The sequence below is a fragment of the Amblyomma mixtum genome, chromosome 10, assembly GCF_055824585.1.
Source record: "Amblyomma mixtum isolate Tamu chromosome 10, ASM5582458v1, whole genome shotgun sequence".
NCBI classification, from domain to species: domain Eukaryota; kingdom Metazoa; phylum Arthropoda; class Arachnida; order Ixodida; family Ixodidae; genus Amblyomma; species Amblyomma mixtum.
Genome location: NC_143021.1, coordinates 71,376,006 through 71,386,980, shown reverse-complemented (window position 1 = coordinate 71,386,980; position 10,975 = coordinate 71,376,006). Strand labels below are relative to the sequence as shown.

Genomic DNA, 10,975 nt, shown 5'->3' with positions numbered 1-10,975 from the left:
CGCACGGGCCAATTTTTTCACGTGTTGGTTTTGTCGCTGTGTTTAGCTCGTGAACGAAAGTGAAGCTGCGCATATGGTGCACTGTTGCGTCGCTGTACTTAAACGCGTGTACGAAAGGTTTGCCACGTGATGTCATCTATGTGCCTGCCTCATGCTTCGCGCGCCTTGCTTGCGTGCTTGTGAAGACGAACAACTCTGGCAGTCCTCTGCGCAAACTTCTGCGTACTCAAGAGAATGGCGAACACCACAGTCCAAAGCCGGGGTTTCTAGTGATTTCGGCGTTTTTTTCAAAAGGCGGTCAAGTATCTCCCACGATCGAAAATTCTCGAAGCCTTTTGTAACTAATCGTTGAACCACATCTAGAAGATTCACCCTTCCTATGCTGCCCAGAAGGGGTTAACAGAAGTCACACAAAATGCTTAACACACCTCATTTCTGAGAAGTTTCTCCGAATTCTTCTCGTCAACTACACAAAGAAATTGACAAATCAAAATGACAAGCCGTCTGGTTTCATCCACAAGCCAACGCGAAACCATTTAAGGCTGTAACTGACATCCCTTCAACTGTGAGCCGCACGACAATGTTGTATAGGTCATTACAAGCAGCGCCTGTTACTGTTTTCAGTCCTTATAAGTATGTGAAACGATATCGGAGTTCCAAAGAGCAAAGGATCTTTCTGATCTGGTGTGTTTCACGCAGTGAGAACAGATGGCACAGATACTTCGAATGTTTTCAAACGGCAAGTGCTATTATCTTAGTCATACATTTCCAAGTATTGACAGAGACTGTGCCAGCCCTGAAGATGAAAATAAATGCTTTCCTAACCCTGGTTTCTGAGTGAAATATCTTGCTTCACTTTTATTCCTGTTAGTCGCAAATGATACAGCCCTATTCGCTAATACTATGCACCATCATTGCATGCCGACTTCAAAGTTTTGAGATCCATCTACTAGTTCCCTGCTTTGCGTGCCGATAGCAGTGCCTGCATAAGATATGGTTGTGAAGTTCTTGTTCAGTACTCGGAACAGCCGTTCAGCAATATGTGCAAAGTAACCGAACCAGCCCCCGGAGAGAGGGGCGATAGGCAGCAACTGCCCGTAAGAAAGAGCGCGCGGGCCGAGTGCTCCGAGTTCCTGCACAGCTCCAGCCGGACCGGAGAGGAGGCGCTAAGCCGATGCGGCAGCGTATACACAAGCGTTTGCGGTCAGGTAGGCTGGAAACGCTGATAGGTCGATGGGATGCGCTCCTCCGGGACGTTTTTCGGGTTCGTCCTCGTTCTCAACCGGACGGACGGATGGGAGCGCCCCCTTTGAAGCGGGGTGGTGGCCACTGCCACCATCCTCAGCTTTTCTTTCTTTACTATTTTTTTGTTTACTGTGTTGGCAATTCTCATTGATTCACCATCATCTTTACCTACGGTTTCCTACAATTCTAACCTTATGCCACATATGTCTGCTTTTCAGCCACCAATCCTCCAATCGCTTTTTGCTAACTTCGACTGAAGATTTATTTACATGACCATTGTTATCTTTAAACCCTAGGGCCTCATGAAGAGTGACTGTGCCTGCATCGACATCCGGATGGATGCAATCACATTTGAGTATGAGGTGTTCAATTGTATCCACAGATCTACCACACACTGCACATGTGTAATCTTCTTCGTTAAATTTCTTTTTGTAGCTGCGCGTTCTAAGACACCCTGACCTAGCTTCAAGAAGCAGGGCACTGCCTCTTGAGTTATCACAGAAAAATTCTTTCCTGATCTGCCTTTTCCAGTATCGATATAGTTCTACGCTATGTTTGTTTTCCATTGAATTCATCCAATTTTTAACTTCCTCGTTTTTAACCTGTCGTTTAATGCTCTTTCTTTCTCCGTCCTCATGACCGGCATACTTACTGGTTAGTTTTCTAGTTCTTTTCCGCCACTGTGAGTCAACGCTCTTTCTGTATAAATATTTAAATACCTCAGCTGCCCACCTGTTATCGTCCAGTTTCCTCAGGCGTTCTTCATATAGTATTTTACTCTTAGCTTCCCGTGCTTCAAACGATGCCCAGCACATATCCCCTTGTACTGCCTCGTTTGTGGTTTTGCCGTAGGCACCTAGTGCTAATCTTCCAACAGCTCTCTGATTTACGTCTAATGTCGACTGAACTTCTGCCCTTAAGCGCAGAACCGCACTGCCGAAAGTAAGTCCCGGCACCATTATTCCTTTCCAAATACCTCTTAGTACTTCATATTTGTTGTACCCCCATAATGACCTATGTTTCATTATCCCGGCGTCTCTTCGTCCTTTTCCCCTATGAGCCTGTTCATGCTTTTCCGTGTGTATCTGCTCTTCGTTTAGCCATATCCCGAGGTATATGTATTCGGCCACTTTGGGTATTTCGTGACCTTGTATTGTAGGCACCAGATCAGCTGTATCGTTAAAAATTATCACACCTGATTTAGTTGCGCTAAAACTGAATCCTAGAGCGTCTCCTTAGTCTCCACAGCAATTAACCATAGTTTGTAAATCTTCCTGGCTATCTGCTAACAGTACGTACAATATCGTCCGCATACATTAAACCCGGGAGTCGCTGCTCAACTACATTTCCGCCTAATCTGTACGACAGATTATAACCTAGATTACTTCCTTCTAGCCTTCTTTCCATATTTATCACGTAGAGCATGAACAGTAGCGGCGATAGAGGACAACCTTGCCTTAATCCTTTGTGCACCCCCACAGTTGTGGCACTTTTTTTCCCTACCCATGTAATTTCAACTTCATTATCTCGGTAGATTTCCTGTAAAAAAACAATTATCTCATGACCGATACCTAAATATTTGAATATGCTCCATAGGAGTTCCCTGTTCGCGTTATCGTACGCACCGCTTATGTCCAGAAAGGCTAAAAACAGAGGTCTGTTTTCCGCCTTAGCTATTTCTATGCATTGGGTAAGCACGAACAGGCTATCATCTAAGCGCCTACCCCTTCTGAACCCATTCTGAAGTTCTCCGAGTATCCGATTACCTTCTACCCATGACTGCATTTTTAATTTCACCGCCTGCATTGCCAGCCTGTACATAACAGATGTTATCGTAATCAGACAGAAGGATTTTATGTTCATCTTATCTCCTTTCCCTTTATAAATCAAATTCATTTTACTCTGTCTCCAGCTGTGCGGAATTTGCTGATTTGTTATGACTGTCTCCAATGCGCTTTATCAGCGCTTCCTTGCTTCTTGGGCCAAGTTCATTAATCAGCTTAATTGGAATTTCGTCTATCCCTGCGGATGTGGTTTTAGGAATATTCGCTTCCGCGTTTTCCCAGTCAAGACTAGTCAGTTGTAAGCTGTTCTCTATTGTGCTGTCCTGTGTTTTTTTTCCGCCTCACTTGGGGAGATTACCCCATTGTCGTTACTAAAAGACGCAGCTATAAATGACTTAATGTAGTTCACAGCATCGTCTCCTTCTAAACATTTTACATCAGCATCTATAATCGGTTCCTGCGTTCTTTGATTTGTTTTTCCCAACTAGCTTATATGGTTCCAGAATTTTCTTGGCCTTCCTTTATTTGCCTCTCGAACTTCAGCGAGCCATTTATCCGAGGACTGCTTCATTTTAGCCTGGACTAGGACCTGAACTTGCTGTTTCTTTTGTCGATAAGATTCCCATTTTTCACCTATTCCCTCTTCCGATAACTGCGCCCTCTTTGCTTCTTTGCTCTTTGCTTATTCGATGGCCTCCTTAATTTCGATCTTCCACCAGCTTCGTGGCTTCCTCTTTCCTCTCCAGCGGTGTACTCATTTCTTTTGTTTCACCGGACGTGGCGTCAGCGCGCCTTTCTCGACCTCTCCCTAGAGCACCTGGGGAATCGCTAAGTGCACCCGCCGCGCCGCGCCGCGCGGAAGCGGGCATTCGTTTCGTGGACCTCGGCGCGCCAGTTTCGAGACGCGTTCAGCTATGGCGTTCGTGAGTGGTGCGCTCGTCGGCGACAGCCAGCTGAAATTTCTGTGCAGTTCCTGCTTGCGGCTTTCGCCGTTTCGCCAGGAGCACGTGGCTAGTGTCGTGCTCGTATTTAAAGTTTTTGCCGCGGCACTCCAAGGATCCGCATCAGGCGCGCTTTGAGGACCGCCGTCTGACAGCCACGCTCACGCGCTTCTCGGGCGCGCGCATTCTCAACCCTGAGGTAAGGGCTGAACTACATTGTCGCAAGTTTTCTCGTGCATTGAGGATTCACCAAATTGCGGCGCTTGTAACGAAACTTTCTTTTTTTTTTGCAGCATCGTTTCCTGGATGCTTCTCGGAAGCCGAAGTCGTCATTGTTCGCCGCGGACCGCTACCACGTAGTGAGAGATCGGGGAATCGATCAGAAGATTATCGTCGCGGCCGTGGTCAAAATCCAAGGGCCAGGGATCGCTTCGGCTTCACGTTCAAGACCAGGAGAGATGTACGTCGTGGACCGGTGTCGTCGGTGTGGAGCAAAAGGGCACAAGACGGAGCACTGCTGGGCCTACTTCTCACTGCGCCGCCACGCCGCTGTAGGTTGACGTTGAAGAGCTCCTCCAAACAGCCCTTTTCAGGGCCACCTCATCAACTGCTTCCTGGGTGGTTGCGGGCATCCCGTCTCGCGGCCATGTTCTCTCTCTTTGTCGAAATCGGCGCCAGACATCGGAACAAGCGCTAGGCCTCGTTGCAGGGTTAACCGAGTGCAGTGCGGCTTTAGAGAAGTTATGACTTGCGCTTGGCCTAGCTACATCATTCACCCAGTGCAGTGTACCTTTGCTTCTTTAGTGACTTTTCACACTTTGTCGAAATCGGCTCTAAAGCTCCCGCTGCGCCTCTTTGAACGGGTTAACCGAGTGCAGCGCCGAGCTTTTTTTCTTTGTGTTCTAGCCTGGATACAGTGCACCTTTGTTCGCTCCTTACTTTTGTTATTTTCAGGCGTTTCCTGAATCCGTCCAGAGAGCCGGGCTTGCCGGATGGTTGTTCGCCGTGAATGAAACCACGAGGCGATCGCACTGCATACAGCACGACTATGTTGCCTTGTGTTTTAAAAACATCAAATGTCGTGGTCGCATCCAAGGATTCCTTCGACAGCTCGGGCAAAACCACGAGGACTGCACACGCCGTGTCGTCGCTGCTTATTGAAGAGGCACAAAACGGACGTCGTCCTTACTAAAGGCCCTTCTCGGGGCCACCTCAGTGTTCCCCTCATTCCCAATCATTTGTAAGTTGCATATCAATGAATTAATAAATCAGTGAATGCACTTTATTTACCAGACAAGTTTGGCTGATCACCCTAAGTTTAAAGCTGTGCGCACAGCTTGACAAGGCCCAGGGGACCATTAGATGACAGTAGTGAACGTAAGAAAAACAAGTTGCTTCTTTAAAAGAACATATGGAAAGTACACCAAACAGCATAAGAGATACACATTACAATCGCATTACAGTAAAGAAAAAGAAACACTTTGACACTAGATATACAGTATCAATTTACACTATAATACATACAAAAATTAAGACATTCAGACTATGGCACGAAATATAAGAACAACACATAAGGTAAAATAGACAATGCAAGTTACAATAGTACAGATAGATTAGCTGTTTACATATGCATAAAATGAGTCCTCAGCTCCTTGGGGCAAAAACCGGCTGTGTGCTTATATTAGCATAGGTCCTTCAAATCCTGCAGAAGGCTTGAATTTGGAACTGCTAATATCAAAGAAGATTGCAAAGAACTTCAGTTTGGGCTAGATGGTGCATAGTACTTGAGAAAATAAACAATAGCGCCTACAATGACAAACACAGCAGAAGAACGATGCAGGACAAGAGCTATCCTGCGCTCTACGGTATGGAACTTTGTGACTGTGAAAAATGAACCTTCACGTCAGTGCAATATGAGTATTTAGGCTGCCTACAAAACGTTATTCACAGAAAGAAAAAAATATTAGTGAATGAATATTTTGTGTGCGAAGCTTGCATATTATTCTGTATTTGTTTATTTATATACGTTACCCCTCAGGGCCAGTGACATTACAGAGGGATAATGGTAAATAGACTAAAACTAAGAGAAAGATAGAGTTCATTACGTGAATGTTAAACAGCGCCTGTATAACAATGTTAGCTAGTGCTACGCGGAACTGCTTATAATTTTCAGTGCCAGCAACTTCTGCGGAAAGGTGGTTCCGGTCGCATGAGGTTCGCGGCAGGAATGACTGCGAAAAGCATTTCGTGTTGCATGACACACTTCCGACTTTGTGAACATGACCAATGCGGCAGGATACAGAAATTGGCTGGGGGATGAGGTGATCATGACGAGCGGGATGAGGGTACAGCTTGTGGAAGAGGGTGATACGAAACACTTCTCTACGCGATGTCAGTGACGGGAGGCAGATATTAGACTTCATAGTAGTTATACTCGCTGTGCACGCACAGAGTTATTTTGCACCAGCGCAAGATCATTAATTAAGTTGTCATGATACGGGTGTTGCACACTCGAGTTTCATCGTAATAGTGTATGATAAAGCAATAGTTTCAAATTAGAAGGAACGCTAAAAAAGTTGCGACGTAAGTAGCAGAGCATGCGATTAGCATTTTAAATTACATTCTCGGTATAAAGAGACAAGCTAAGAAGTAACGTTGACGCCGAGGCATTTATGTGACGAGACCGATTCCAACGAAATTTTGTCGATGTAGTAGTGAGGTGGGGCGGAGGTAATTCTAGATACACGCATGACTTTTCATTTGTTAATATTTAGCTGCATTAACCATTTTCGCACCAGTTCCCTATTGTGTTCAGGTTTGACTGAAGTCATGTAATGTTGTTAGCGTTGGTTACTTCTCTAAAAATGACGCAATCATCGGCGAATAGGTGAATATTAGAGTTCACAAGAGAGGGGGATAATTAATGTAAATTAGAAACACTAGGGGTCCAAGAACTGAACTGAACCTTGTGGAACTCCGGGAGACACCTCTGTAAACCTGCTGTTATAACCGTTAGCAAAAACAAATTGTGAGCGATTAAGTAGACATTCAATCCATTTCAATACGTTACAGTCAATATTCAGTTGTTTTAGTTTGTGAGGCAAAAGTTTGTGACCTACATTGTCGAAAGCCTTTGAAAAATCTAGAAATATACAGTCAGCTAGTGATGATAGGTCTAGAATATTATGCAATGCATGTGTAAACTATATCAACTGTGTTTCGCAAGAGTATGGTCTTCGAAAACCATGTTGCGCTGACGTAAAAAAGGAGTTCAATTAAAGGAAGGTAATAAGGTTGCTGAATATTATATGTTTGAGAATTTTGGAACAAGTACTGGTAAGGGATATGGGTCGATAATTACTAGGAGTTGTTTTGCTGCCGGATTTGTAGACTGTAACCATATTTCCGCTCTTACAGTGAGTAGGCAGCGTTGACTGGTCAAGTGATTGCGTTAAAAGTTTGGCTAGTATAATGGGCGAATATGCTGCAGTGCTTTTTAAGAACTTTGGATTAACGCAGTTATAACCCGGAGCGGAATGAACACTAAGTTCATCAATAAGCTTATCGACACCAGTAGTAGCAGCAGTTATAGGTGTCATGAAAACATAGTTGAAGTGGTGAGTTGTAGGCATATGTACCTCAGCCGCCGCGGTGGCTCAGTGGCTATGGTGCTCGGCTGCTGACCCAAAAGACGCGGGTTCGATCCCGGCCGCGGCGGCTGGAATTTCTGAGGAGAAACTCTAGAGGCCCGTGTACTGTGCGATGTCAGTGCACGTTAAAGAACCCCAGGTGGTCGAAATTTCCGGAGCCCTCCACTACGGCGTCTCTCATAGCCTTAGTCGCTTTGGGACGTTAAACCCCATAAACCAAACCAAACCATATGTACCTCAGAAAATGGCTGTGAAGTTGTCAGTGAATGCGCAGCTAGGAATCGTGGCGCAAACGTCGGAAGGAATGGTGTCGCCTGATGGGCAGATAAGGCAAATCTATCGTAGGTGGAAGGATTAATGACACGACAGAATTTTTCACATTGGGGGTTACATATGAGTGGAAGTTCTTTTAGCGCTTTTAAGCCCCTTAACATACGTTTTGGAAGCCGCTGAATACGAAGTCCATCGCTCACTAGTTGGAGAGAACTTTGCGATGTGGTAGAGGCTTTCTTTTTTTTAGATAAACGTTTAATGTTATTATTATACCAGGGAGCTATATATTGAGTGGGTGGTAACAGTGCGTTGAGGAGTGTATTCTTCTGTGAGTTGGGTGATTATAGCTGTGAACATGCTGCAGGTGGTTTGAACGCTGCGGACATCAAATCTATGGGAAAGCATCGATAAAAGAAAATAGTTCAATATTTTTTCGCCTGAAAGTTTGCTCTGTTGTAGTCTCATGTTATTTTTATTTTTATTAGTGTTCGGAGGGGCTAGATTAATGTCAAAGTGTATTAGCAAGTGGTAGCTGATGCCCGGCAGGTATGTAATAGGTGACACCCTGTCAGATCGATTTGTCAGGACTAAATCTAGCGTATTCGCCGCGTTGGCTGTTATTCTAGTTGCTTGTGTGCACAACTGCACTAACGAGAATACTGAGCACCCATCTAAAAATTCGCGACTTTGAGACGAGAACGGGGGAATTAAAGGGGATTTGGTATTCCATGTTATGTTCGAAAAATTTAAGTCGGCAAATAAAACAATACTGAAATAGATCATGGTGCTTTGTTTTGAAGCGTTTCCATACAAAAGTATGGAAACAGTTAGGGCAAGGCTTAGCTGATCGTGATCGAGGAGGTTAGACTGAAATATAGTACTGCAGCTTGAAACAGGTCTCCACATCATTCATATATACTAGGACATTACAGGAGCACGGACAAAGCAAAATGTCCAAACACAAATTACGTTTGAATTGAGATCATGGCAGAAAAGTGGATGAAATTTAGCTAAAAGAATTTTGAACCGAAGCAAAGAATGTAATGAGCCCGAACGACGCCTATCAAAGAAGACACTGCATTGAGAAAATGTACAGCATGAAATAAATGAGCAGCAAAAGTGCAGCGTACAGGTCTTTATCAAAGAATTTGCTTTTTTGTTTATTTACCACTTCTGTGGTGGTATTATCTGCATAAAGGCATTATCAAAATTATCAAAATTGCCAGTTTTATTTGCTTACGAGAACGTTAGAGCATTAAGAAATTGATTCATAAATACACTTCAAATATTACCATAGATTAACACACTCTTCGTCCTGGGCCACAAGATCTGGGGCTTCATGAGATAATTATTATGGTGTATTAACAAAATTTTCAACATGCTGTCAGCATATGAGGATTCATTTTTTTCAAATTTTCGCTGGCAGGAGAGTGTAGCTTTCTTAACTGCGCTACTTTGTTCCGAAGTAAATGAAAGACGTGTATCTGACCCCTTACACCTCTTTTGAAGCAAAAACAGTTTCAAAATATGTAGCGTAAGATATAACACTAATGCATTGTGAAGCTTGATGCCTTAATTGGTCCAGTTGAGTGGAGAGCTGGACGAGTTAATTGGTGCATGACTGTAGAAAGAAAACCAGCGCAAAGGACGGGGAACACAGAACACAGCGTCGTCCTGTGTTCCTGTTCTGCGTCTCCTTCCTTTGCGCTGTTTTTTTTGCTTAATTGGCCATGCACTTGTGCCAGTTTAAGTGCACTTCCTGTGAAGTTTGCACAAAACTAGTGTATTTTTCCATTCACCATTTTTACAGACTGAGTTGTTTTATCTTTTGGTCACTTCAGAAGAGAGGAGTTAGTATAGGAGTAATTTACTTGCAGAATACAAGGAAATAGCTTGCGATTAATTTTATCATATTTTAATTCTGCCTGGTGGAAATCACCCAGGGCTCTAAGCTGAGGAAAGCATGCATCATATGTGGAAGTGCGAATATGGCCATGGCGCGCTGGGAGTTCTGCCTGCACAGCACGAAGTGTTTTGCGTCAAGATTATCCTGGAGGGAATGTACTATGATGGGAGGATAGTACAAACGCAAAAAAAAAAGCTAGTTGGGGCTCGAAAGGCATTTGCGGTTCTAGCAAGTACCAACGTTGGGTTTTGGGCGCCTTGCATTTGGAAGGGTAAGAAGAATGGAAGGTTCTGGGAAGCGGAGGCAGGGCTGCGTACAGCGCACGCGAGGTCGCGGGGTCACGGTGTCCAGGGTAGCTTTTCTAATGAATTACGGTATTGCTAGAAAACTAGTCGTTGACCAAGGTCGACAAGGGGAAGTTGTCACTACCCGTGCGAGATGTCTGTTTTCTTGCGGCAGCACCTCGGGAAAGGGTTAAATTCTTCCACTCGCCCCTGTCCGTATCCAGCGAAGAGAACGATGGGACGTTTTGTGGTGCCATTCTTGGAAAGACGCTTCGCAACGCAGAGCCGGCTGCCTTCTCTCTTGTCCGTCTCCCCGGCAGGAGCTACTCGCCGGGGAGACGGACAATAGTCGCGGGCGAGAGTGAAGGGGGGGCCCCCACCACATGAATGACATTAGAGGAATGCCACTGGTGCCTCCACTACGGCTCGTACTATTCTGGCGCAGGCTTGGTTGCTGCGTTTCGCCGTAATCGCTTGTCATCAAAGTGAACACAGCACCATGCCTTCTCGTGAATAGCAGAAGCAGGGACGTCGCGGCCACATCGGCATTCGCAGGATAGCGCCGCGCTGTCGCTTATTTGCTCGCTTATCCTCTGACAAATCAAAAAGTCTTCCTGTCGTGGCACGCCACCCACGGCTTACGACACCACGCCTGTCACTCCCCTCCGTACTTCAAGCGTTTCTCTTCTTGCTATGAAAGTATTAGCCCTTGCGGCCACCAGTTCAAGCAGCGTGAAAAATTTCAGCGCCGCGGATTCGTAACGAAGGAGCGCCGCTCTTGTTTCGGTCAAGCCATCATCAATGAACAACTTGTTCTTGCATATTAACTTAAGGTGATAAATCTATACCTTTATGCGTTGTGTCTGGTGTATATTCGCAAACTGTCATCGGA

General features: G+C 45.0%; 1 pseudogene; it reads left to right on the top strand.

The window, feature by feature from the left end:
• Positions 1-3,943: 3,943 nt before the first annotated feature.
• On the top strand, positions 3,944-4,530 carry LOC149326094 (uncharacterized; annotated as a pseudogene).
• The last annotated feature ends 6,445 nt before the right edge of the window (positions 4,531-10,975 follow it).